This window comes from Impatiens glandulifera, chromosome 4 (genome assembly GCF_907164915.1).
Source record: "Impatiens glandulifera chromosome 4, dImpGla2.1, whole genome shotgun sequence".
In the NCBI taxonomy this organism is placed as follows: Eukaryota; Viridiplantae; Streptophyta; class Magnoliopsida; order Ericales; family Balsaminaceae; genus Impatiens; species Impatiens glandulifera.
In genome coordinates, this window is record NC_061865.1 from 13443739 (window position 1) to 13470556 (window position 26818).

At 33.4% G+C, this 26818-nt stretch overlaps 13 non-coding genes across 13 annotated transcripts; all 13 read left to right on the plus strand.

The window, feature by feature from the left end:
• Positions 1-655: 655 nt before the first annotated feature.
• On the plus strand, positions 656-816 carry LOC124937213. The gene has a single exon (XR_007099320.1). It is a non-coding gene; the product is annotated as a U1 spliceosomal RNA (small nuclear RNA).
• An 858-nt stretch (positions 817-1674) lies between these two features.
• Positions 1675-1835, plus strand: LOC124937212. The gene has a single exon (XR_007099319.1). It is a non-coding gene; the product is annotated as a U1 spliceosomal RNA (small nuclear RNA).
• A 785-nt stretch (positions 1836-2620) lies between these two features.
• Positions 2621-2781, plus strand: LOC124937222. Its single transcript, XR_007099328.1, has one exon. It is a non-coding gene; the product is annotated as a U1 spliceosomal RNA (small nuclear RNA).
• A 774-nt stretch (positions 2782-3555) lies between these two features.
• Positions 3556-3716, plus strand: LOC124937218. The gene has a single exon (XR_007099325.1). It is a non-coding gene; the product is annotated as a U1 spliceosomal RNA (small nuclear RNA).
• Positions 3717-4492: 776 nt separating this feature from the next.
• On the plus strand, positions 4493-4653 carry LOC124937215. The gene has a single exon (XR_007099322.1). It is a non-coding gene; the product is annotated as a U1 spliceosomal RNA (small nuclear RNA).
• Positions 4654-5439: 786 nt separating this feature from the next.
• On the plus strand, positions 5440-5600 carry LOC124937226. The gene has a single exon (XR_007099332.1). It is a non-coding gene; the product is annotated as a U1 spliceosomal RNA (small nuclear RNA).
• A 768-nt stretch (positions 5601-6368) lies between these two features.
• LOC124937227 lies at positions 6369-6529 on the plus strand. The gene has a single exon (XR_007099333.1). It is a non-coding gene; the product is annotated as a U1 spliceosomal RNA (small nuclear RNA).
• Positions 6530-7294: 765 nt separating this feature from the next.
• On the plus strand, positions 7295-7455 carry LOC124937220. Its single transcript, XR_007099326.1, has one exon. It is a non-coding gene; the product is annotated as a U1 spliceosomal RNA (small nuclear RNA).
• Positions 7456-8221: 766 nt separating this feature from the next.
• Positions 8222-8382, plus strand: LOC124937225. Its single transcript, XR_007099331.1, has one exon. It is a non-coding gene; the product is annotated as a U1 spliceosomal RNA (small nuclear RNA).
• Positions 8383-9154: 772 nt separating this feature from the next.
• LOC124937231 lies at positions 9155-9311 on the plus strand. The gene has a single exon (XR_007099336.1). It is a non-coding gene; the product is annotated as a U1 spliceosomal RNA (small nuclear RNA).
• Positions 9312-10111: 800 nt separating this feature from the next.
• Positions 10112-10271, plus strand: LOC124937233. Its single transcript, XR_007099338.1, has one exon. It is a non-coding gene; the product is annotated as a U1 spliceosomal RNA (small nuclear RNA).
• Positions 10272-25144: 14873 nt separating this feature from the next.
• LOC124937228 lies at positions 25145-25305 on the plus strand. Its single transcript, XR_007099334.1, has one exon. It is a non-coding gene; the product is annotated as a U1 spliceosomal RNA (small nuclear RNA).
• An 812-nt stretch (positions 25306-26117) lies between these two features.
• LOC124937232 lies at positions 26118-26273 on the plus strand. Its single transcript, XR_007099337.1, has one exon. It is a non-coding gene; the product is annotated as a U1 spliceosomal RNA (small nuclear RNA).
• The last annotated feature ends 545 nt before the right edge of the window (positions 26274-26818 follow it).

A 26818-nucleotide genomic window follows, 5' to 3' on the forward strand; every position in this document is an offset into this window, starting at 1 on the left:
TGATATTTTACAAAAGAGTCTAAATGGAAAAAAGTCTCAAATGAAAGCGAAAACTTCGTAAGTCCAAACATAGTCTAGTTCGATATGAGCATTCTCCTCTACTTCAGCTTGGTGAGCTCTCTCATATTGGTTGGTGATAAGATCTTGGTATAAACTTCGTCTTGTCATGATATTATAGATAATCCCTTTCACGTGACTTACTAAAGAATTAGTTGTCTATCAGCTACTAAATATCAGATAACAATGTGAGAACGAAAATAGGTTTTGAGACGAGAGTAGACTAGGTTGATGAAATGAGTTGAACTATTGGTTGTGTGTTTGATATGAAGAAAGACATTTTGATAGTTTAGATGATGAAAAAGAATAAGAAATAGAGAAGATAAAAAGGAAATAACTATGGTCTAACTAGGTTATGTCCCATTTGTCTTATAACTTTAATTTTTAACAATATTTACAAACATAAATAAAATAAAATACCTAACTTAGGTGTAACTAAGGGTTTTAAAAAAAAAAACCATTATAAACTAAAACTTGTTTTTGAGACATAATATACTATAAAAATTATATGGCATGTTAATTTTCCCACATCATAAATATTAAAGAGTGAGATGAGTATGTAGAAGAATATAATCAAGGGTGAGGGCATCAATGAAACATACTTACCTGGACGGGTCTATGGGTGATCATTAAGACCCATAGCCTAGATTGGTGACTTATATTGCACTTTGTAGGGGTGTCAGTCTAAGGTCAACCCATGTTGGTTGAGCCTACGTCATAATTTGTGTTAGAGGGGGAATGCGTTCGCGCAGCCCCTACCCAATTCCATATCTCAATATTTGTTTATTATAAATGAATGTTAGTATTTGCATTTATATAGAAATGAAAATGTTAAAATTTATCGAAATTTTGAAAGGTGAAAAACTCTACCCTCTTGTCTCGTCCGATTTAAGATAACTCTTTTATCTTTTGCTCAATGAGATTGTGAAAGGTGATTTACTAACTATCAGTCCATTTTTTGAATGCTTAAGAATCTCTGGAAAGTGATTGTGAAAGGTGATTTACTAACTATCAGTCCATTTTTTGAATGCTTAAGAATCTCTGGAAAGTAGATGCTTCCTTGCTCTTCCAAATGCTCAACTAAATTGTCAAACTTAAATTCTTCTACATCTTTTATCAAATGGTAAGACTTAAACTCAAAAAATAGTTATAGATCCTCCCTTTCACGTGACTTACTAAAGAATTAGTTGTCTATAAACTACTAAATATTTGATAATAATGTGAGAACGAGAATATGTTTAGATACGAGGGTAGACTAGGTTGATGAAATGACTTGATCTATTGGTTGTGTGTTTGATATGAAGAAAGAAATTTTGATAGTTTAGATGATGAAAAAGAGAAAATGAAAAGGAAATAACTATGGTCTAACTAGAGTTATGTCCCATTTGTCTTATAACATTAATTTTTAACAATATTTGAAAACATAAATAAAATAAAATACCTAACTTAGGTGTAACTAAGGGTTTCCAAGAAAACCCATTGTAAACTAAAACTTGTTTTTGAGACAAAATATACAATAAAAATTAGGTGACATGTTAATTTTCCCACATCATAAATATGAAAGAGTGAGATGAGTATGTAGAAGAATATAATCAAGGGTGAGGGCTTCAATGAAACATACTTACCTGGACGGGTTTATGGGTGATCATTAAGACCCATAGCCTAGATTGGTGACCTATATTGCACTTTGTAGGGGTGCCAGTCTAAGGTCAACCCATGTTGGTTGAGCCTACGTCATAATTTGTGTTAGAGGGGGAATGCGTTCGCGCAGCCCCTACCCAATTCTATATCTCAATATTTGTTTATTATAAATGAATGTTAGTATTGCATTTATATAGAAATGAAAATGTTAAGATTTATCGAAATTTTGAAAGGTGAAAAACTCTACCCTCTTGTCTCGTCCGATTTAAGATAACTCTTTTATCTTTTGCTCAATGAGATTGTGAAAGGTGTACTAACTATCAGTCCATTTTTTGAATGCTTAAGAATCTCAAGAAATTAGATGCTTACTTGCTCTTCCAAATGCTCAACTAAATTGTAAAACTTAAATTCTTCTACATATTTTATCAAATCGTAAGACTTAAACTCAAAAAATAGTTATAGATCCTCCCTTTCACGTGACTTACTAAAGAATTAGTTGTCTATAAACTACTAAATATCTGATAACAATGTGAGAACGAGAATATGTTTAGATACGAGAGTAGACTAGGTTGATGAAATGACTTGATCTATTGGTTGTGTGTTGATATGAAGAAATTTTGATAGTTTAGATGATGAAAAAGAAAAGATGAAAAGGAAATAACTATGGTCTAACTAGAGTTATGTCCCATTTGTCTTATAATATTAATTTTTAACAATAATTCAAAACATAAATAAAATAAAATACCTAACTTAGGTGTAACTAAGGGTTTCCAAGAAAATCCATTGTAAACTAAAACTTGTTTTTTAGACAAAATATACAATAAAAATTAGGTGACATGTTAATTTTTCCACATCATAAATATGAAAGAGTGAGATGAGTATGTAGAAGAATATAATCAAGGGTGAGGGGCTTCAATGAAACATACTTACCTGGACGAGTCTATGGGTGATCATTAAGACCCATAGCCTAGATTGGTGACGTATATTGCACTTTGTAGGGGTGCCAGTCTAAGGTCAACACATGTTGGTTGAGCCTACGTCATAATTTGTGTTAGAGGGGGAATGCGTTTGCGCAACCCCTACCCAATTCTATATCTCAATATTTGTTTACTATGTTTTCATATAGAAATGAAAATGTTAAAATTTATCGAAATTTTGAAAGGTGAAAAACTCTACCTTTTTGTCTCGTCCGATTTAAGATAACTCTTTTATCTTTTGCTCAATGAGATTGTGAAAGGTGATTTACTAACTATCAATACATTTTTTGAATGCTTAAGAATCTCAGGAAAGTAGATGCTTACTTGCTCTTCCAAATGCTCAACTAAATTGTCAAACTTAAATTCTTCTACATATTTTATAAAATCGTAAGACTTAAACTCAAAAATAGTTATAGATCCTCCCTTTCATGTGACTTACTAAAGAATTAGTTGTCTATAAACGACTAAATATCAGATAACAATGTGAGAACGAGAATATGTTTAGATACGAGAGTAGAATAGGTTGATGAAATGACTTGATCTATTAGTTGTGTGTTTGATATGAAGAAATAAATTTTGATAGTTTAGATGATGAAAAAGAGAAGATGAAAAGGAAATAACTATGGTCTAACTAGAGTTATGTCCCATTTGTCTTATAACATTAATTTTTAACAATATTTCAAAACATAAATAAAATAAAATACCTAACTTAGGTGTAACTAAGGGTTTCCAAGAAAACCCATTGTAAACTAAAACTTGTTTTTGAGACAAAATATACAATAAAAATTAGGTGACATGTTAATTTTCCCACATCATAAATATGAAAGAGTGAGATGAGTATGTAGAAGAATATAATCAAGGGTGAAGGCTTCAATGAAACATACTTATCTGGACGGGTCTATGGGTGATCATTAAGACCCATAGCCTAGATTGGTGACCTATATTGCACTTTGTAGGGGTGCCAGTCTAAGGTCAACCCATGTTGGTTTAGCCTACGTCATAATTTGTGTTAGAGGGGGAATGCGTTCGCGCAGCCCCTACCCAATTCTGTATCTCAATATTTGTGTATTATAAATGAATGTTAGTATTTATATTTATATAGAAATGAAAATGTTAAGATTTATCGAAATTTTGAAAGGTGAAAAACTCTACCCTCTTGTCTCGTCCGATTTAAGATAACTCTTTTATCCTTTGCTCAATGAGATTGTGAAAGGTGATTTACCAACTATCAGTCCAATTTTTGAATGCTTAAGAATCTTAGAAAAGTAAATGCTTACTTGCTCTTCCAAATGCTCAACTAAATTGTCAAACTTAAATTCTTCTACATATTTTATCAAATCGTAAGACTTAAACTCAAAAATAGTTATAGAACCTCCCTTTCACGTGACTTACTAAAGAATTAATTGTCTATAAACTACTAAATATCTGATAACAATGTGAGAACGAGAATATGTTTAGATACGCGAGTAGACTAGGTTGATGAAATGACTTGATCTATTGGTTGTGTGTTTGATATGAAGAAAGAAATTTTGATAGTTAAATGATGAAAAGGAAATAACTATGGTCTAACTAGAGTTATGTCCCATTTGTCTTATAACATTAATTTTTAACAATATTTCAAAACATAAATAAAATAAAATACCTAACTTAGGTGTAACTAAGGGTTTCCAAGAAAACACATTGTAAACTAAAACTTGTTTTTGAGACAAATATACAATAAAAATTAGGTGACATGTTAATTTTCCCACATCATAAATATGAAAGAGTGAGATGAGTATGTAGAAGAATATAATCAAGGGTGAGGGCTTCAATGAAACATACTTACCTGGACGGGTCTATGGGTGATCATTAAGACCCATAGCCTAGATTGGTGACCTATATTGCACTTTGTAGGGGTGCCAATCTAAGGTCAACCCATGTTGGTTGAACCTACGTCATAACTTGTGTTAGAGGGGGAATGCGTTCGCGCAACCCCTACCCAATTCTATATCTCAATATTTGTTTATTATAAATGAATGTTAGTATTAGCATTTATATAGAAATGAAAATGTTAAAATTTATCGAAATTTTGAAAGGTGAAAAACTCTAACCTCTTGTCTCGTCCGATTTAAGATAACTCTTTTATCTTTTGCTCAATGAGATTGTGAAAGGTGATTTACTAACTATCAGTCCATTTTTTGAATGCTTAAGAATCTCAAGAAAGTAGATGCTTTCTTGCTCTTCCAAATGCTCAACTAAATTGTCAAACTTAAATTCTTCTAAATATTTTATCAAATCGTAAGACTTAAGCTCAAAAATAGTTATAGATCCTCCCTTTCACGTGACTTACTAAAGAATTAGTTGTCTATAAATTACTAAATATCTGATAACAATGTGAGAACGAGATATGTTTAGATACGAGAGTAGACTAGGTTGATGAAAATGACTTGATCTATTGGTTGTGTGTTTGATATGAAGAAATTTTGATAGTTTAGATGATGAAAAAGAGAAGATGAAAGGAAATAACTATGGTCTAACTAGATTTATGTCCCATTTGTCTATAATATTAATTTTTAACAATAATTCAAAACATAAATAAAATAAAATACCTAACTTAGGTGTAACTAAAGGTTTTCAAGAAAATCCATTGTAAACTAAAACTTGTTTTTGAGACAAAATATACAATAAAAATTAGGTGACATGTTAATTTTCCCACATCATAAATATGAAAGAGTGAGATGAGTATGTAGAATAATATAATCAAGGGTGAGGGCTTCAATGAAACATACTTACCTGGACGGGTCTATGGGTGATCATTAAGACCCATAGCCTAGATTGGTGACATATATTGCACTTTGTAGGGGTGCCAGTCTAAGGTCAACCCATGTTGGTTGAGCCTACGTCATAATTTGTGTTAGAGGGGGAATTCGTTCGCGCAGCCTCTACCCAATTCTATATCTCAATGTTTGTGTACTATGCATTCATATAGATATGAAAATGTAAGATTTATCGAAACTTTGAAAGGTGAAAAACTCTACCCTCTTGTCTCGTCCGATTTAAGATAACTCTTTTATCTTCTGCTCAATGAGATTGTGAAAGGTGATTTAACTAACTATCAGTACATTTTTTGAATGCTTAAGAATCTCAGGAAAGTAGATGCTTACTTGCTCTTCAAATGCTCAACTAAATTGTCAAACTAAATTCTTCTACATATTTATCAAATCGTAAGACTTAAACTCAAAAAATAGTTATAGATCCTCCCTTTCACGTGACTTACTAAAGAATTAGTTGTCTATAAACACTAAATATCAGATAACAATGTGAGAACGAGAATATGTTAGATACGAGAGTAGAATAGGTTGATGAAAGACTTGATCTATTAGTTTGTGTGTTGATATGAAGAAAGAAATTTTGATAGTTTAGATGATGAAAAAGAGAAGATGAAAGGAAATAACTATGGTCTAACTAGAGTTATGTCCCATTTGTCTTATAACATTAATTTTTAACAATATTTCAAAACATAAATAAAATAAAATACCTAACTTAGGTGTAACTAAGGGTTTCCAAGAAAACCCATTGTAAATTAAAACTTGTTTTTGAGACAAAATATACAATAAAAATTAGGTGACATGTTAATTTTCCCACATCATAAATATGAAAGAGTGAGATGAGTATGTAGAAGAATATAATCAAGGGTGAGGGCTTCAATGAAAAATACTTACCTGGACGGGTCTATGGGTGATCATTAAGACCCATATTCTAGATTGGTGACCTATATTGCACTTTGTAGGGGTGCCAGTCTATGATCAACCCATGTTGGTTGAGCCTACGTCATAATTTGTGTTATAGGGGGAATGCGTTCGCGCAGCCCCTACCCAATTCTATATCTCAATATTTGTTTACTATTCATTCATATAGAAATGAAAATTTTAAAATTATCGAAATTTGAAAGGTGAAAACTCTACCCTCTTGTCGCGTCCGATTTAGATAACTCTTTTATCTTTGCTCAATGAGATTGTGAAAGGTGATTTACTAACTATCAGTCCATTTTTTGAATGCTTAAGAATCTCAGGAAAGTAGATGCTTACTTGCTCTTCCAAATATTCAACTAAATTTTCCATCTTAATTCTTCTACATATTTTATGAAATCGTAAGACTTAAAACTCAAAAAATAGTTATAATCCTTCCTTTCACGTGACTTACTAAAGAATTAGTTGTCTATAAACTACTAAATATCTGATAACAATGTGAGAACGAGAATATGTTTAGATACAAGAGTAGACTAGGTTGATGAAATGACTTGATCTATTGGTTTGTGTGTTGATATGAAGAAATAAATTTTGATAGTTCAGATGATGTAAAGAGAAGATGATGAAAAGGAAATAACTATGGTCTAACTAGACTTATGTCCATTTGTCTTATAACATTAATTTTTAACAATATTTGAAAACATAAATAAAATAAATACCTAACTTAGGTGTAACTAAGGGTTTCCAAGAAAATCCATTGTAAACTAAAACTTGTTTTGAGACAAATATACGATAAAAATTAGGCGACATGTTAATTTTCCCACATCATAAATATGAAAGAGTGAGATGAGTATGTGAAGAATATATCAAGGGTGAGGGCTTCAATGAAACATACTTACCTGGACGGGTCTATGGGTGATCATTAAGACCCATATTCTAGATTGGTGACCTATATTGCACTTTGTAGGGGTGCCAGTCTAAGATCAACCCATATTGGTTGAGCCTACGTCATAATTTGTGTTATAGGGGGAATGCGTTCGCGCAGCCCCTACCCAATTCTATATCTCAATATTTGTTTACTATGCATTCATATAGAAATGAAAATGTTAAAATTTATCGAAATTTTGAAAGGTGAAAAAACTCTACCCTCTTGTCTCGTCCGATTTAAGATAACTCTTTTATCTTTTGCTCAATGAGATTGTGAAAGGTGATTTACTAACTATCAGTCCATTTTTTGAATGCTTAAGAATCTCAGGAAAGTAGATGCTTATTGCTCTTCCAAATATTCAACTAAATTGTCCATCTTAAATTCTTCTATATATTTTATTAAGACTTAAACTCAAAAATAGTTATAAATCCTTCCTTTCACGTGACTTACTAAAGAATTAGTTGTCTATAAACTACTAAATATCTGATAACAATGTGAGAACGAGAATATGTTTAGATACGAGAGTAGACTAGGTTGATGAAATGACTTGATCTATTGGTTGTGTGTTTGATATGAAAGAAAGAAATTTTGAAAGTTTAGATGATGAAAAAGAGAAGATGAAAAAGAAATAACTATGGTCTAACTAGAGTTATGTCCCATTTGTCTTATAACATTAATTTTTAACAATACTTCAAAACATAAATAAAATAAAATACCTAACTTAGGTGTAACTAAGGGTTTCCAAGAAAATCCATTGTAACTAAAACTTGTTTTTGAGACAAAATATATGATAAAAATTAGGCGACATGTTAATTTTCCCATATCATAAATATGAAAGAGTGAGATGAGTATGTAGAAGAATATAATCAAGGGTGAGGGCTTCATGAAACATACTTACCTGGACGGGTCTATGGGTGATCATTAAGACCCATAGCTAGATTGGTGACCTATATTGCACTTTGTAGGGGTGCCCAGTCTAAGGTCAACCCATGTTGGTTGAGCCTACGTCATAATTTGTGTTAGAGGGGTAATGCGTTCGCGCAGCCCCTACCCAATTCTATATCTCAATATTTGTTTACTATGCATTCATATAGAAATGAAAATGTTAAAATTTATCGAAATTTTGAAAGGTGAAAACTCTATCCTCTTGTCTCGTCCGATTTAAGATAACCTTTTATCTTTTGCTCATAGAGATTGTGAAGAGGTGATTTACGAACTAACTATCTGTCCATTTTTTAATGCTTAAGAATCTCAAGAAAGTAGATGAGTACTTGCTCTTCCAAATTCTCACTAAATTTTCAAACTTAAATTCTTCTACATATTTTATCAAATCGTAAGACTTAAACTCAACAAATAATTATAGATAATCCATTTCACACGACTTACTAAAGAATTAATTGTCTATAAACTACTAAATATCTGATAACATGTGAGAACGAGAATATGTTTAGATACTAGAGTAGACTAGGTTGATGAATGACTTGATCTATTGGTTGTGTGTTTGATATGAAGAAAGAAATTTTGAAAGTTTAGATGATGAAAAAGAGAAGATGAAAAAGAAATAACTATGGTCTAACTAGAGTTATGTCCCATTTGTCTTATAACATTAATTTTTAACAATATTTCAAAACATAAATAAATAAAATACCTAACTTAGGTGTAACTAAAGGTTTCCAGAAAACCCATTGTAAACTAAAACTTGTTTTTTAGACAAAATATACAATAAAAATTAGGTGACATGCTAATTTTCCCACATCATAAATATGAAAGAGTGAGATTAGTATATAGAAGAATATAATCAAAGGTGAGGGATTCATTGAAACATACTTACCTGGACGGGTCTATGGGTGATCATTAAGACCCATAGCCTAGATTGGTGATCTATATGCACTTGTAGGGGTGTCCATATAAGGTCACCCATATTGGTTGAGCCTACGTCATATTTGTGTTAGAGGGGGAATGCGTTCTCGCAACCCCTACCCATTCTTAATCTCAATGTTTGTTTACTATAAATGAATGTTAGTATTTGAATTTATATAGAAATAAAAAATGTTAAAAATTATCAAAATTTTGAAAGGTGAAAAATTCTACCCTCTTATCACGTCCGATTTAAGATAACCCTTTTATATTTGCTCAAAGAGATTGTGAAAGGTGATTTACTAATTAACTATCAACCCATTTTTGAATGCTTAAGAATCTAATTAAAGTAGATTCTTACTTTTTCTCTTCCAAATGCTCAACTAAATTGTCAAACTTAAATTCTTCTACATATTTTATCTAATCGTAAGACTTAAACTCAACAAATAGTTATAGATCCTCCCTTTCACGTTACTTACTAAAGAATTAGTTGTCTATAAGCTACTAAATATCTGATAACAAAGTGAGAACGAGAATATGTTTAGAGACGAGAGTAGTCTAGGTTGATAAAATTACTTGATCTATTGGTTGTGTGTTTGATATGAAGAAAGAAATTTTGATAGTTTAGATGATGAAAAATAATAAGAAATAGAGAAGATAAAAAAGGAAATAACTATGGTCTAACTAGGGTTATGTCCCATTTGTCTTATAACTTTAATTTTTAACAATATTTCCAAACATAAATAAAATAAAATACCTAACTTAAGTGTAAGTAAGGTTTTCCAAGAAAACCCATTATAAACTAAAACTTGTTTTAAAACAAAATTAACGATAAAATTAGGTGGCATGTTAATTTTCCTACATCATAAATATGAAGTGTGACATGTGTATGTAGAAGAATATAATCAAGGGCGAGTTGAAACATACTTACCTAGACGGGTCTATGAGTGATCATTAAGACCCATAGCCTAGATTGGTGACCTATATTTCACTTTGTGAGTGGTGCCCGTCTAAGGTTAACCCATGTTGGTTGAGCCTACCTCATAATTTGTGGTATAGGGGAATGCGTTCGCGCTACCCATACCCAATTCTATATCTCAAATATTTGTTTACTTCAAGTACAGTGTCCAAGTTGACTTTTTGTTATCAATATTTAACCTTCCTATAATTTGATCTTATGAAGATCATAACTTCATCAAGCTTAGTTTTAGCCTCCACCCTACACCAAAAACTCAGTTTCATCTCCAACGACCAAGTTATCACAGTCAATGACACAACTGTCACCGCAGTAGTCATTGGGTTTACCCCTATCGACACCCTTGAGGTTGAATTAAGCGGGTTCAAGATATGTCCAATCCTTTAGAAAGTATAGACTCATCCAAACACCCTGACTTTAGTATGTTTAGTCTCCCATCAATGAGAATGATGCGCCGAATAAGATATTTCTCTTGCATGAGTTTAGGCCTGAACGCCAATGACATTCCATCATTCCCGCAACAATGTTGTAACATGGATCGCCACGGTTTATGATACATCCCTACAAGACTCAAAGAAATACGAAAGGAAATGATATCCAAACGATACATAGTTGTTCCACCAACCTTGAATGGATAGTTCATTCGCGAGGGATAAAGCACCCTCTACTTTGACTTCCCTAAACCTTTTACCAATCCATATTTATGAAGACATTTTTCAGGTCTCAAAATCTTTTCAGATTGTCCTCATAATCCTAAATCTTCTATTTGCATGATTAGGAAAATAAAAGACTATTGGTGTGATGCCCTAGAAAAGTTGGCTCGGATTTCCAAGACAGCTGATCTAGCTTAAGAATCTATCCCTCTCGGTTCTCAAGAAACCGACTCCCTTTTATCTGTTGATACTGTGATAACAAAAGTATAACTCTTTTTCCTCTCATGTGTAGAGAGGTTGTAAATACTATACTTGTAAGAAGCCTAAGATAATGATTTTGTTAGATTATCTTCTCTTACATGTAATAAATCCCTCAATATAACACAAGAAGTAGACTTCGATTCATAATAAAAATGATATTTCCTTTTACTCTAACTTAAACTTCGAAACCAAACACTTCTTAGAAACTGAGGATGAAATTGTCTCCATAGAGGAAAAGACAATCGAAATCAATTTAAACACGGCCAATGATCCTTAGATCATACTAATCAGCCAAAGTTTAAAACCCCCAAGAATGTCTGGAAATCGTTGAAGCTACTATAATCGAACAAAACTTATTCTCCTAGTCATACAAGGACATTCTAAACATTGATCTAAAGATCACACGACATCATATTCCTTTATATCCTGACGATAAGTCAGTAAAGCAAAAGCTACGATGGATGAAAGAGAAGTCGTGAATAAAATCCGAGAAGAAGTCGAAAGCAATTCGAAGCTGGATTTCTCGAGGTAGTGGATTATCCTACCTAGATTGTTAATGTATGCCACGTCCTAAAGAAAGACAGGAATATACGTGTGTGTAGATTACCGGATTCTGATAAAACCAGCGCTAAATATCACTTCCCGCTACCAACTATTGACACACTAGTCGATCATGCTACCGATCATGAACTATTATCATTCATGAACGGATTTTTAGGATACAACCAAATCCTAATGGCCCCACAAGACAAGGAAAAACCACGTTTATAACAGAAGTAGGAACTTTCTGTTATGGGCTCATGCCTTTTAGTCTTAAGAACGCGAGAGCCACCTATTAAAGGGAAGCCACCATGTTCCATAAATAAGTGGAATTATATATCGATGACATGATTTTCAAATCGAAGGATCAAGAAGGACATGTCCTAAACCTCGGGAAATTCCTACAAACGAATCAAGAAATACCAGTCACGACTCAACCTGAAAAAATGTACATTCAGAATCACACTAGTAAAATGCTCGACTTCTTAATTACACAGATGAGCATCGAAGTCGATCCCTCTAAAATTGAAGCAACCACGCTATGCTGTCCCTCGAAACGAAAGAGAGGTCCGAGGATTTTTGGGTAAAATCCAATACATTATCCGATTCATTAGCTAGCTTACTATGAAATGCGATCCGTTGTTTAAGCTGCTAAGGAAGACCAAAAATTATATGGGATGAAGGCTTTCAACAAACGTTGATAAAATCAAGGATTATCATAAATCTCCTCCCATACTCATGTCTCCTAGAGCTGTCATTCCTCTCATCCTATACCTTACTGTAACGGATATAACCATGGGAAGCCCGTTGAATCAAGAAAACGAGAATAAACTCGAAACGAATGTGTTCTACATCAGTAAGAGAATGACTAGGTGTGAACTTAATTACACTATAGTTGAGAAAAACCTGTTGGACCTTAGCATGGGTCACCAAAAGGTTGAGACACTATAGGAAAGCCCAACCTATCAAGTTGGTATCAAGATTGGAACTGATCCACTTCTTGTTCCAACGAGCCCTTCTTTCACCAAGGCTAACCAATGGATGATGTATACAAATAGGACAAAGCCCACACAATACATAAGTCTATCAAAGGAAGCGTATCGCAGACTTCCTTACTGACCAACCCATCATTGTTGAGTTAGAAGATGAACTCGAATTCCTTAACGAGGAAATTATGAGTATACCATCAGACACATAGAAACTAATATTTGATGGATCTTTCGGTTACAGAATTGAGATTTTGTTAGTCGACCCGAAAGGGACACACAATCCAATATCTATAAAACTTAATATACTATCACCAATAACGAGGCCGAATATGAGGCATGCCTCTCATGTCCTCAAGTTGGCATATGAAAAATGGGCAATTAAGCTAGAAGTTGTTGGTGACTCAAACTTTGTTATATCCCATGCCAATGGCACGTGGCAAGTGAAAATGGAAAACTTGAAACCCTACCACGCCCACTTAACCAAACTCATGAACAATTTCAATGAAGTATCATTTGTTTATTGCTCCAAGAAGACAAAATCGTTTTGCGGATGCCCTGACTACTTCGGCAGCCATGACTCAAATTCCCGACGAAATTAAGGTCAAATCTCTAAAGATCTAACAAAAGCAACAACCTGCTTTTGAATCAGGAGCAGACACTTCCTAAGAGAATGCTGCTAAACCCTGGTACGATACTCTCTAGAAGTACATTGAGTATGAATTATATCCCTCTCACTTTCGAGCCAAGGAACGACGGGCCTTGCGTTAGTATTCCACCGATTACGATTGAATTTCCAATAGACTTTACCGTCAACCTTTTAAAGTTCAAAACATGCTCTACATAGATAATCCTTAATCCAAGAGGATCATAGAAGAAGTACATGTAGGGATGTGTGACCCACACATGGATGGAATGGCTTTATCGAGAATATTCCGTTAGGATATTATTGGCAAAACCTCCAACAAGAATGTGTGAGCTATTAAGGAGCCATCATTAGTGTCAAATCAATTCTAACTTGAAGCATACACTAGCCTCTCTCCTTTACAACTTGACATCCCCTTGTACATTTTCTACATTGGGCATCGACGTAATTGGGAAAATCTATCCCACACGTCAAATGGACATGAGTTCATACTCGTCGCCATAAACAACTTCACCAAATGGGTTGAAGCAACCTCCTACAAGGTCTTGAAATCATCTCAAGTGACAAAGTTCATCCGAACTAGCATCATCGCTAAATATAGGGTTCATCACGCCCTGATTTTAGACAATGGTCGACACTTCCAAGGAAAAGTGTTGCAATTGCTCGACGAGTTCAAGATCGAACATCATAATCATCGTACTATAGATCCAAAATTAATGGTGTGGTCAAAGCGGCAAATAAAAACATGATTAGAATCATCAAGAAGATGACCACCATGTATAAGGACTGACATGAGAAGTTGTCATATGCCTTATGGGGAGATCGTACAACTGCTTGAACTTCACAATGAAACTCCCTACTCTCTATTTTACGGCATGGACATCGTACAACCAATCGAAATCGAGATTCCAACTCTAGAATACTATTAAAGAGCCACGCCATGGAATAAGATTGGCTCAAATCTCGATATGACCAACTAACGTAATGATGACATGGAGTTAAATGCTTTATGTAAAACCTAAGCCCTACCAAAATGTATGTAAGATACACCTAGAAATCTCAAAGAAGGTGATCTAGTTCTCAAACAAACTCGAGAACTCCTAGACCTTAGGGGTAAGTTTCGACCCAAATGGGAAGGACTATTCCTACTTAAGAAAATACTCTTTAGAGGAGTTATCTACCTATCTAAACTAGAAGGCAGAGAGTTCATTGCGCCAAGAAATCTTGAGGCGCTTAAAATATATTTTGTATAATATCAAACATCTATAGAATGATTTAAAACTCAACCTTGAAAGAAGCTTGTTTCAACAAAAATACAATCCCATGTTTTGTATATTTGCAACATGGACAGAAAACTCATGTCTGAACTACATAGACCTGATTCTTCTCAATGCAAAAATTAAGGAAGAGAAAATACGTAAACAACCTGCATGTTTGTGGGCCTGGTCTCACATAATAAAACCCTATAGTCCCTTCCTCAAGATAGAATAAAACCTTTTGAGAAAGGAAGAAAACCTTGATCACATCCAAGAGTCAATGTGTCGGATTTTAGGAAATAGTAGGGGAAAAGCTAGGAACGTGCTTCCATTCAAGGATATCTTCAGAATAAAACGAGAGATTTCACAATAATCCCGATTCAAGAGATATCAATCATAAACTCTTTTTTGTTTTAAAGAAAATTATCATAAGAGTAACCCTCCCTCGAAGGTGTTTGAAAAAAAAAGTGAACAAATACCATAAATCAAGGGTCTAGAGCCCCAAATTGAGAAAGGACAACATCATCGTTGTTTTGTAAAAGAAGAGAGGTCCGAGACTCATGCTTTGGGAAGAAAAAAAAAACTAAAAAGAGAACAAAAATAAACCTCAAACATCTCTAAAAAATTGAAACATATTCAATTGTTGGTTAAGGTATAAATCACCATTCGTGCTCACGTCAAACTCTAGCAGATTTCTACACAATAACTAAATGTACTAATTCTTCTAGATAGACCCCATGAAAGAAAAAGAAAACAACTCAAGTGGTTGAGGTATTGAAATCACCATCCATTGCCAACCCAAACTCTAGTCGTAATTTCTACGACAAGGGCAATGATTTATCGATTCTAACCAGATATACCCGTGAGTCAACACAAGAAAAAAAGAGAAATAAATGGCATATGAAAACCCAAACCAAAAAGTCAAAAGTCTCTCCAAAATTTTTTTTGCGATGAGTCGAACTTTCAGAAATGTGGTTTAGGGCCGAACAATAACAAATAAGTTGCACTCTTTTGTCAAAATGTTGAAAATTTTGATTATCTTACTCGAAGATTAGATTATGGATAATCGTTTATACACGAGATCGAATTTTAAACTGAGATCTCGAAAGTTGGGGAAGAGAGAAATCTCATTCCTTGATGAAAGTAAAATCATCATAAAGGACTGAAAAATATGTTCTAACCCTAGCCGCGAATACGTTTTGAATCCAAAAACATTTGATTCATTCAAAATGATCATGGTTCATTCAATCTCGAAAAGAAAAATAGATAACAAGGATAAGATCTGGGGACACAAAAAATGTTTGCTTCATCCAAAAACATGAGTCATATGTCCATAAATAAGACCTTAAAAACGTTGATTGATTTTAAAATTAGTTGCGAAGGTCATTTTGGAAAAAGAAAGGGAAACAAGGATTTTATTGAAATATTCTTTTAAAAGGCATAGAGCCACGACCAATACTGCAAAAGCAATATAAGAAAAATCGAGTCTCCAAACCTTATTATTGATAGGTACATGAGATCATTCATATACGATCCCGTATAAACCCTAATTGTTGTTAGGTATTCAAAACCCTATTTGTGGATAGGTGCGATATGTCGTTTTTATATGATTCCACTAAACCCCTAATTATAGTTAGGTATCTAAACCTATCTCTCGATAGGTACGTGAGATCGTTCATACCTGATACTGTTTAAACACTATTTGTTGTTAGGTATCCAAACCCTATCTGTTGATAGGTACGATATATCGTTTTTATACGATTTCGCTAAAACCTAATAATAGTTAGGTATCTAAACTCTATCTCTTGATAGGTACATAAGATCAATTCGTACACGATACCATTTAAATCTTAATTGTTGTTAGGTATCCAAAACCATATTTATTGATAGGTGCAATAGATCACTTTATACGATTTTGCTAAAAACCCTAATTGTAGTTATGTATCTAAACATATCTCTCGATATGTATATAGATCGTTCGTACATGATCCGTATTAACCCTAATTGTTGTTAGGTATCCAAAACCCTATTTATTGATAGCCGCGACATGTCGTTTTTATACGATTCCGCTAAAACCCTAATTGTAGTTAGGTAGCTTAAACTCTATCTATTGATAGGTACATGAGATTATTCATACATGGTCCGTTTGTAAACCCTAACCGTAGTTAGGTACATAAACCCTATCTACGATAGGCTACGATGAAATCTTCGTATACGATTCCGTTGTAAGCCTTGTTTATTAACAAGAATAGAGATCATTGTAATATGATCCGTTAAAAATTTGTCTGGTGACAAGGACCTGAGATCATACATGCATGCTCTAGTGAAAACCCTATTTGTCGATAGGTTGAGAACATCATTTGTATATGATTCCGTTAGAAACCTATATGTTGATAGGTGTGTAATCGTTCGTTACACGATTTTGTCTAAAAACCTTATATGTAACAGGTCGAAATATCATTAATATATGATTCCGTTAGAAACCCTATCTATTGATAGGTGCACTAATCGTTCATTACACGAATCCGTCTGAAAACCCTATCTGCCGATAGGTGATGACATCATTTGTATACGATTCTATTAGAAACTCTATCTATTGATATGTGTGATATCGTTCGTACACGATTCTATCTAAAAACTCTATCTTTCGATAGGTCGAGACATCATTTATATATAAGTCTATTAGAAACTCTATCTATTGATATGTGCGCTAATCGTTCGTACACGATTCAATCTTAAAACCCTATCTATCGATAGGTCGAGATATCATTTGTATGAGAATCTATTAGAAAACCCTATTTGTTGATAGGTGCACTAATCGGTCGTACACGATTCCCATTTGAAAAACCCTATCTATCGATAGGTCGAGACATCATTTAAATATGATTCCATTAAAAAACTTTATCTATTGATAGGTGCGCTAATCGTTCGTACACAATTCCGTCTTGAAAACCCTATCTATCGATAGGTCGAGACATCAATTGTATATGATTCGTTAGAAATTCTATTTGTTGATAGGTGCACTAATCATTCATACCAATTCCATTTGAAAACCCTATATGTCGATAGGATCGAGACAATCATTGTATATGGTTATGTTAGAAACTCTATCTATTTATAGATGCGCTAATCGTTCGTACACGATTCCCTAAAAATCCTATATGTCGATAGGTCGAGACATCATTAGTATATGATTTCGTTAGAAACTCTATCTAATTGTTCGTACACGATTCCGCCTGAAACCCTTATTTGTTAATGGTTTAAGACACTCGTTGACATAAGATTCTGTTAGGATCGGTGTAATCAATAAAGACGGGGTCTGGCTATTGATGACAACTTCTGATAAACGGTTTAATAAAAATCCTGTTAGTGATTAATATCTCTTTCTATTCTTGTGCAATCCTTCAAACTCTTGAAAATAGATTCAGTGCGGAAATGTTCGTCGGATTTGAAGCTTTGAACCAATAAAGATGAATGTATAAAGTAAAGAAACACGGCGAGTTGTTTATGGATGTTCGAGCAAACCCTCCTACGTCACCCCCTTCTTTCAACAACCGAAAGTATTTCACTAATTTTCTTAGATGAAATACAGATACTGAGCTAGTTATCTCTCTGTTGAATAAAAACAACATTTGTTCAACTTACAACACTGAAGTTTTCTCTCAGAAAAGACAATATTAATTAACAATGTATTCATAGCTAGATAGTGAGTGAGATATTGATTTGAAAAATTTTCTTTTAATCGAATGAATAAACTGCTCTCCTCTCTTGACCGTTGTCATTTGGCTTCTATATATACGGAAATACACCAACGTCTAATTCCTTCTTTTGGACACAGTTCCTCTTTCCAGTGGATGTACTATTCATGAGGTATTGGGTATACAGTAGGAAAAGATTCTTAAGATTTGGTAGTACAATGCAGTACATGCAATTGAATTATGGTGTACGTGGCAGTTGTTCATTTGTTAGCTTTTGCTGCCAACTTCCTGGAGGACTCTACTGCCAGCTGTCTGTAAGTTCATCTAACTTCAGACGTCTACAGACTTGCTTAGACGTCATCTGCGCTCATCTAAGACGTCCATCTTCTTAGACGCCTCATCTTGGCCGTCTATTAGATGCCCCCATCTAACCACGTGCGTTGACTTTGAGATGACTGTTAATGCACGTTGACTTTGAGTTGTGCCTAGTAAATTACAAAAAATCCAATTATTAATTATGCGCCTTGTGAGATTTGAACCCAAGTCACCCACATGACAGGCATGTGTACTTACCACTACATCACTGATGATGTTGATATCTAAATATATATTTATATATTTGATATGACTAACAATTATTGAACTTAGTTTTATCCATTTATTATCAAAAACCAATTTCATCAATCATCAAATCAAAATTGTTAAGTTATTTTAAATCAATTAAAAATCTTAACCCAACAGATTCTAATAAACCCTATTTATCGATAGGTCAGACATTATTTGTATACAATTACGCTAAAAGCCTTATCTATTGATATATGAGCTGATAGTTTGTACACAATTTTGTCTGAAAACTCTATATGTTGATAGGGCCGAGACATCGTTCATATACGATTCCATTGAAGCCCTATCTCTCGATAGGTATCCCCTCCCGCAACATCACTACGACCAACATATCAAAACCCTATCCCTTGATAGGTCCCAAACAAAACCCTATCGTTCGAATAGGTATCTCAAGCCCTACCTTCTAAATATGTATCTCAAACCCTATTCTCGAATGATACTTAATAGGTATATTTCTCTTTATAGATATCCAATCAAAATCCTATTCCTCAATAGGTATATCAACCAAGCCTTGTTTGTCAACAAGCACAACGATCATTTATACATGATCCGACTAAATCCCCATCTCATGATAAGTAATCCTAGCCCTATCATCCAAACATGCATCTCAAAATTCTATACCTCAATGATATCGAAGCCTTGTTTGTCAACAAGCATAGTGCTCATTCGTACATGATTCTGTCCAAATCCTATCCCTCGATAAGTCCTTGAACAAAACTCTATTGCTCGATAGGTAACCCAACCCTATCTCTTGATAGGCACTCTAATGAAATCCTAAGTTTTCAATAGATCCTCTCCTATTAATCCACAAAATTCTATCTATTGATAGCGCCACAATCATTTATAAATGATCATCTTCAATCTCACTTGTGAGCAGCCTTCCTGGAAAGTTTGTTAACTCCCGCGGTAAATCAATCTGTGGACGGTACCATGATCATATATATATATGATCACACGATGTATTACTTGTTAGTAAGCCCCCATAAGCAAGCTTGTTAGCTTTCACCAAGACTCATCTATTGAAAATGTTACTTGTTAGTGACCCACATAAAACGTTACTAAAACTTTCATATTCCCAGCATATTCCATGATGGTAATCTTAGCCATTTGTACATGACTAAACATGAATAATTTGTTGATATTCATGCTAGACAAGAATTTATGTTTCAATCCCTATGATGATCTATTTACCTTTATCCCATGGATTTTACGAGTACTTTGTTAGGTTCTGTAAAACATGATTCCCCAAGAGTTATCCTTGTTAGGCTGATCATCAAAGAAAGATCCCTACAGCAATGCTTGGAAGCACCTCGACGAATGATTATACACATCATCAACAGGTCACTCCAATAATCAATATGCTATAGGTTCTATATTTCTAAACCCCCTCATTATAAATTGGACTAGATAACTTTGTGTTAGATGTCATACTCGAATCAACGTTTTCAAAAACCAGTTTGTTGTATTCAAACTCGATTCGAGATGGACACTCTGTAAACATTAAAAATCTACACACCAATTTATAAAATTAAAATAATTATTTTGATTTATTTTTGAATAAATAAAATCAAAATAATTAATCCCATGGCCAAAATCTAATTAAAATAAATAAATAGGTTAATTATTGTGATAATTAAAGACTAATTAATTAAGCAAAATGGTCAAAATAATAAAAATGAAATTATTTGGGATAAATGTTGTACTCATTTATCTTAAAATAATTTTAGGAAAAAAAAATCAGGGATTAAAATAAATAATTAGGATGAAATGAGGTACCCATTTTATCTCCTAAATTATTTATTTAACCCTAAATTATGAAAAAAATAAATTGGTAAAATATTTTCCATATTTATTTTAATATTTTGTGTATTTAAAGAAAATTCAATTTCAAACAATTAAGGTTTTAAAATAAAAATAAATCAGTAATCGGTTATGGCCAAAAATGAAAAGAAAGTTACATCCAAAAATATGGTCATCAGATGAGCACTAGGATCTCATCCAATGACCTAGACACGCCCGCGTAGCCCGTTGTAGCCGAAGGATCGCGCACCGAGCTGCAAGGGATCAACTAACGTGGACATTAGCTCCGTTAACTGGAACACTAACAGAACGCTCAAATGCCAACGACGTTAGACGGTACGCCTGAACGCGCTCAAAACGACGTCATTTTGAGCGCTACCATCATCTTTATCGCGACGCTAGAGAAGATAAGATCAAAGACCCGTATTTGATTTTCTATTTTTGGAACATCCTCCACAATCAACTTTTTCGGCTGATTCAAAAGTTAAAATGATCACCCTATTTTGGTGATCATTTCTGTTACTTCTATAAGGGTGATTCATCCATATATCTCCAAGTTTACTCAAGAACAACTAAAACGCCATTAATGGCTCTTGATTGATTCAGTCCACTTGAAGCTTCCACCGACTCATGTATTCTATGAATACATCCCCCGAGTCTTTCCAAAACCAAGAGATAACATCTCAAGCCTTGAATAAAAAAATTCGAAAATCCGCCACTGAAGCTCAAAAACTTCTAATTTTTGAAAATTTTGTATATGGCTTTAAAGCTTGGATCTAAGCATTCCAAAAGCTTCCATAAGGATCAAGGAGTGTTCACCAATCCTTGATAATGTTCTAATCACCCTCTAATTCATATCCACGGTTTGAATTTGAAATTTTTATATTTCAAATTGTATAAGCTTGTATGCTTGCTGTTTATGGTGTTTTATGGTTGGAAATCCATCCTTAGATGATTTATGAACTCTCTAGATAGGTTAGAAACAATAAATTAACCTAAAATAAAAAAAAACAAATTTGAATTTTCAAAATAAAAAAAACGTATTTGTTGTTCTTGGACTAATTCTCTTGAATCACAACCCATAAAGCATCCCAACGTGATTGTAATCATGTTGGGAAACTGTTTATATCATTTTTTATCCATTCAGATCATGTTAGATCAAAATCAAAATTTTCAAAATTAACTGAAATTTTGAGTTCTTAATTTGGTCAAAACGAACCGTTAGTGTTCTTGTTTTAGTACCAATCAAATATATGAGATATAAGAAAGCTATTGGATAACTCATTTCTCCTTAAAACAACTTTAAAATCATAAATCGAAATTTTGATCACAAACTATTTTGAATGATATGATCAGCATCCAGGTTGATTGATACCTTTAGATGATCAACATATTCATGGGAGCTTTGTGAAGCAACCCAAACCCTTGGATCAAAGAATCCAAGCTAAAGAAACAAATTTATAAAAATGAACTTTGGTGTTCTTAAGGATCGATGTTTGTTAGCTTAAAATCGAGAAACTCGAACCTAGGACCGAGACCTATGACTAAGGATTACAAAAGAACCATGTGGTCCGACCGATGTTCTTGAGCTAGGACCGAGAGATCTGACCAAGGAATTAGTCTAGGACTTAGAGGTCCAACCCATGACCGAGAGGTTCAACCTAGGACCGAGGATCTCCAAACACAAGACCAATGAACTTAGCCTAAAGCTATCCCCAAACCGATATGTTTATACACCCAAATAGATGAACTTAGCCCAAGGCTAACCTAGGACCGATGGATTTATACACCTAGATCGGTAATCTTAGCCAAGGACTGAGAGACCTTAAAACCTAGACTTTGGGACTTCGGCACTCCAGCCGAAGATCCTGAGCCTCGACCAAGAGGCCCCTTGACCTAGACCGAGGGTTTTTAGACCCCAACCCAGAAAAACAGACCCAAGGATTAGGACTCTAGTCCTAAGGCCTGTTTGATTCCACATTTCAAAAACCAAAGTTATTTTTATAATTTTGGACCCTCAAACAATTTTCTAAAAATCTCGAAAAATTATAAAATGATTTCAAAATATTTTTAGGATATTTCCATAAAAATATTTTGACTGAGGCATGTTTGGTGTTTATTTCAAAACCCTAACACCCTAAAAAATGATTGATATTTTTCAGGTATAATCCTCCCTAGTTATCATCAACAACATGTACTAGCATTTAAATAATTTTGTTTCAATATTTTAAATAATACTAAAACCTATAAGCATGACTAGAACCGAAATAATAATTGGTTAAAACTCAATCATTATACAACTGATTTTCAAAAGCCAACTTTATAAGTAGAGACCGTTTTCAAAACGGATACGGAGGATGAAGTACGAAAGCTTTTTCCCGAGTATCACTGAACTACGAACTAAAAGAAAACTCTGGTAAATACGTTTGTATATGTATGCCAACTTTTATTAATTTTTAAAAATTAATTGGCGACTTTATTTCAAAATAAATAATATTTTAAATTAATTATGTTTAATTAATTTAAACACAAGGATTTCTAGGAAATAAAATTATGATTTGATTACTGTAAATCCCTTTTAAAATTGAACCTCGAAATCAATTATTTCTAAGTAATTTCGAAAGTTGTTAGGAATCATGTGAATCTTTTAAATAATGTTTTATTTTAAAAGATAATTCCTGACACACAAATCGAGATTGAATTTCTAGAGTCTCAAAATTTTCCGCAAAAAATACAAACAAGAGGATTTTTCCCGAGTTATAGATATTAAATAAGAAATTATGTTAGTTTAGATGTGAGAAATATGAAAGAAGAAATATAGAGATAAAAAGTAAATAACTATGGTGTAACTAGAGTTATGTCCCATTTGTCCAATAACATTAATTTTTCAAAATATTTTCAAACATAAATAAAATGAAATACCTAACTTAGATGTAACTAAGGGTTTTGAAACAAACTCATTATAAACTAAAACTTAAACTTGTGTTAGAAAAATTAAGGAAGATAATTTTTAAACCAACCATACATTACAAGTTTTGAATATTTATTCTAAATAATTAAAAAGGGAGAAATTGTTAGAAAACTTAAGTAGATTAATTTTTAAACCAGCCATACATTACAAGTTTTGAATATTTATTCTAAATAATCAAAAATGGAGAAATTGTTAGAAAAATTAAGTAGATTAATTTTAACCGGCCAAAGAACTTAATCAATCTCAATCTTCCTGTGTAGGTACAGATCAAGCCGCATCATACCGGCTGAAGTACATGACTTAATGATCCGGTCATAGTCTGTGAAATCGGCTGAACTTCTTCAACCGGATTGACTAGTAAGAATATCATCATCCGGCTGACTCATTCTTTATTGAAGATCATAAAAGTTCAACGGAAAACTTTGAAAGTTGATGAATCTGAGAAAATAACGTAACGTAATATGATGATATAGAGATTTCTTGGAAATGCACAAGAAGAAAAGATCCAGATCAGAAGCATGCAACGAAAATAATGATGAATTGTTTATCTAACTCTACAAGTAACATCTGATTCAGGCAGCAGACCTAGTGCATGTATGCCATGTGTCCAAAATGCAAGCCGGCCTAAGTACATGTTTAACATGTGTCTAAAATGACAAAGCGTGCACACAATCATCTGAACCTGACCGACGCGGCTTCAGATGACCAATCCAGCGGAGAGAGAAAATTATGATTGTTGTCATATTCTCCATATAAATAGAAGCTCATAGTACCGAAGAAATATACGCGTGAGATCACTACGAAAATCTCATATAAGAGAGATGTAACAACAACATAAGATCTTACGCAAGACCTCGAACAATGATTGAAATTCCCGAAAGTGTTTTTGTATTGTGTGTATTTTACTATTGAGTAAAAATATTGTATTACATCATTGTGAGTGGTGTAACCGACGAGCAGTAAATAAGACTCGTTCGGATTGTGTGTTATGGTTGTGTAATATTCCTTAGTGAATATCTTTCTCACTGTTTGAGAAGAAGGGGTGACGTAGGAGATTAAACTTCGAACATCCATAAAATTTTGTCTCGTGTTCTTTACTTTCATATTCCGATTCACTCACTCAAACTTAACCAAAACATCTAAACCGAACCGAAATAACTAGTAACTTCCTAAACCAAACCAACTTTCTCCTTAAACCGATATTTCCTTCTAAATACCTTCTAAACCTAACTGTGTGTCTTCAAGCTGAAACAAACTACTTCCGCACTTGAACCCGGTTCAAAAGGTTTGTGACATCTTGTGTAGTGTTAAGAAGTGGTTCTAGTCTCTAACTGGACTACTACCAGTGTGTGTTGTGTTATTAAGCGTTCACCCTTAAAAGTCGGACCCCGGTCCTCCAAGGGCGATCCCGATCCTAACAACTTGTTTAAGTGAGAAAATAGACAATGAAAATTAGGAGGCATGTTACTTTTCCCCATCATAAACATAAAAGAGAAAGATGAGTATGTAGAAGAATATAATTAAGGGTAAGGGTTTCATTGAAACATACTTACTTAGAAGGGTCTATGGGTGATCATTAAGGCCCATAACCTAGATCGGTGATATATATTGCACTTTGTAGGGGTGCCCGTCTAAGGTCAGCCCAAGTTGGTTGAGCTTACGTCATAATTTGTGTTAGAGGGGGAATGCGTTTGCGTAGCCCCTACCCAATTTTATATATCAATATTTGTTTGCTAAAAATGAATGATAGTATTTGCATTTATATAGAAGTGAAAATGTTAACCTTTTGTCTCATCCAATCTAAGATAACCCTTTTATATTATGCTCAAATAGATCGTGAGAGGAAATTTACGAACTAATCATCTGTCCATTTTCCGAATGCTTATGAATATCAAGAAAGTAAATGATTACTTGCTCTACCTAATGCTCAACAAAATTGTGAAACATAAATTCGCCTACATATTTTATCAAATCGTAAGAATTAAACTCAATAAATAGTTATAAATATTCCCTTTCACGTGACTTACTAAAGAAGTAGTTGTCTATGAGCTACTAAATAAATTAGATAACAAATAGAGAATGATGAAAGGTTTCGAGACGAAAGTAGGTTTCGAGACGAAAGTAGGTTTCGAGACGAAAGTAGACAGGGTTGATAAAATGAGTTGAACTATTGGTTGTGTGTTGGATATGAAGTGAAATTATGTTAGTTTAGATGTGAGAAACAAGAAAGAAGAAATAGATAAGATAAAAAGGAAATAACTATGGTGTAATTAGGGTTAGGTCCCATTTGTCCTATAACTTTCATTTTTAAAAATATTTCCAAACATAAATAAAATAAAATACCTAACTTAGGTGTAACTAAGGGTTTCCAAAAAAACCATTACAAAGTAAAACTTGTTTTATTAACAAAATTGACGATACAAATTAGGAGGAATGTTACTTTTCCCACATCATAAACATGAAAGAGTGAGATGAGTATGTAGAAGAATATAATCAATGATGAGGGATTCGTTGAAACGTACTTACCTTGACGGGTCTATGGGTAATCATTAAGGCACATAGCCTAGATTGGTGACTTATATTGCACTTTATAGGGGTGCCCGTCTAAAGTTAGCCCATGGTTGAGCCTACGTCATAATTCGTGTTAGAAGGGAATGTGTTCGCGCAACCCTTAATCAATTTTTTATCCAAATATTTGTTTATTAGAAATGAAGGTTAGTATTTGCATTTATATATAAATTAAAATGTTAAAATTTATCGAAAAATTTGACAAGTGAAAAAGTCTATCCTTTTGACTCGTCCGAATAAGATAAGCCTTTTATCTTTTGCTCAAAGATATTGTGAGAGGAGATTTACGAACTAAACATCGGTCCATTTTCTAAATACTTATGAATCTCAAGAAAGTAGATGCTTACTTGCTCTATAAAATACTCAACCAAATTATCAAACTTAAATTCGCCTACATATTTTATCAAATCATAAGACTTAAACTTAACAAATAGTTATAGATATTCCAAGAAGCGGCTTAAGGCCTATGGGGAATCAAGGGTAAAAAGAGATAGGAAAAGACCCAATCTTTTTTGCAGTTTTTGGGCAATTTTTTTAAGTTGTGTATCCTCCCCAGATCTTTTGAAAATATAAATATATGATCTTTTGCTGTTTATCGATTGTGTCTATTTGTCTTAATCTTGTAACTAAGTTTTAACATCATCAAAAAAG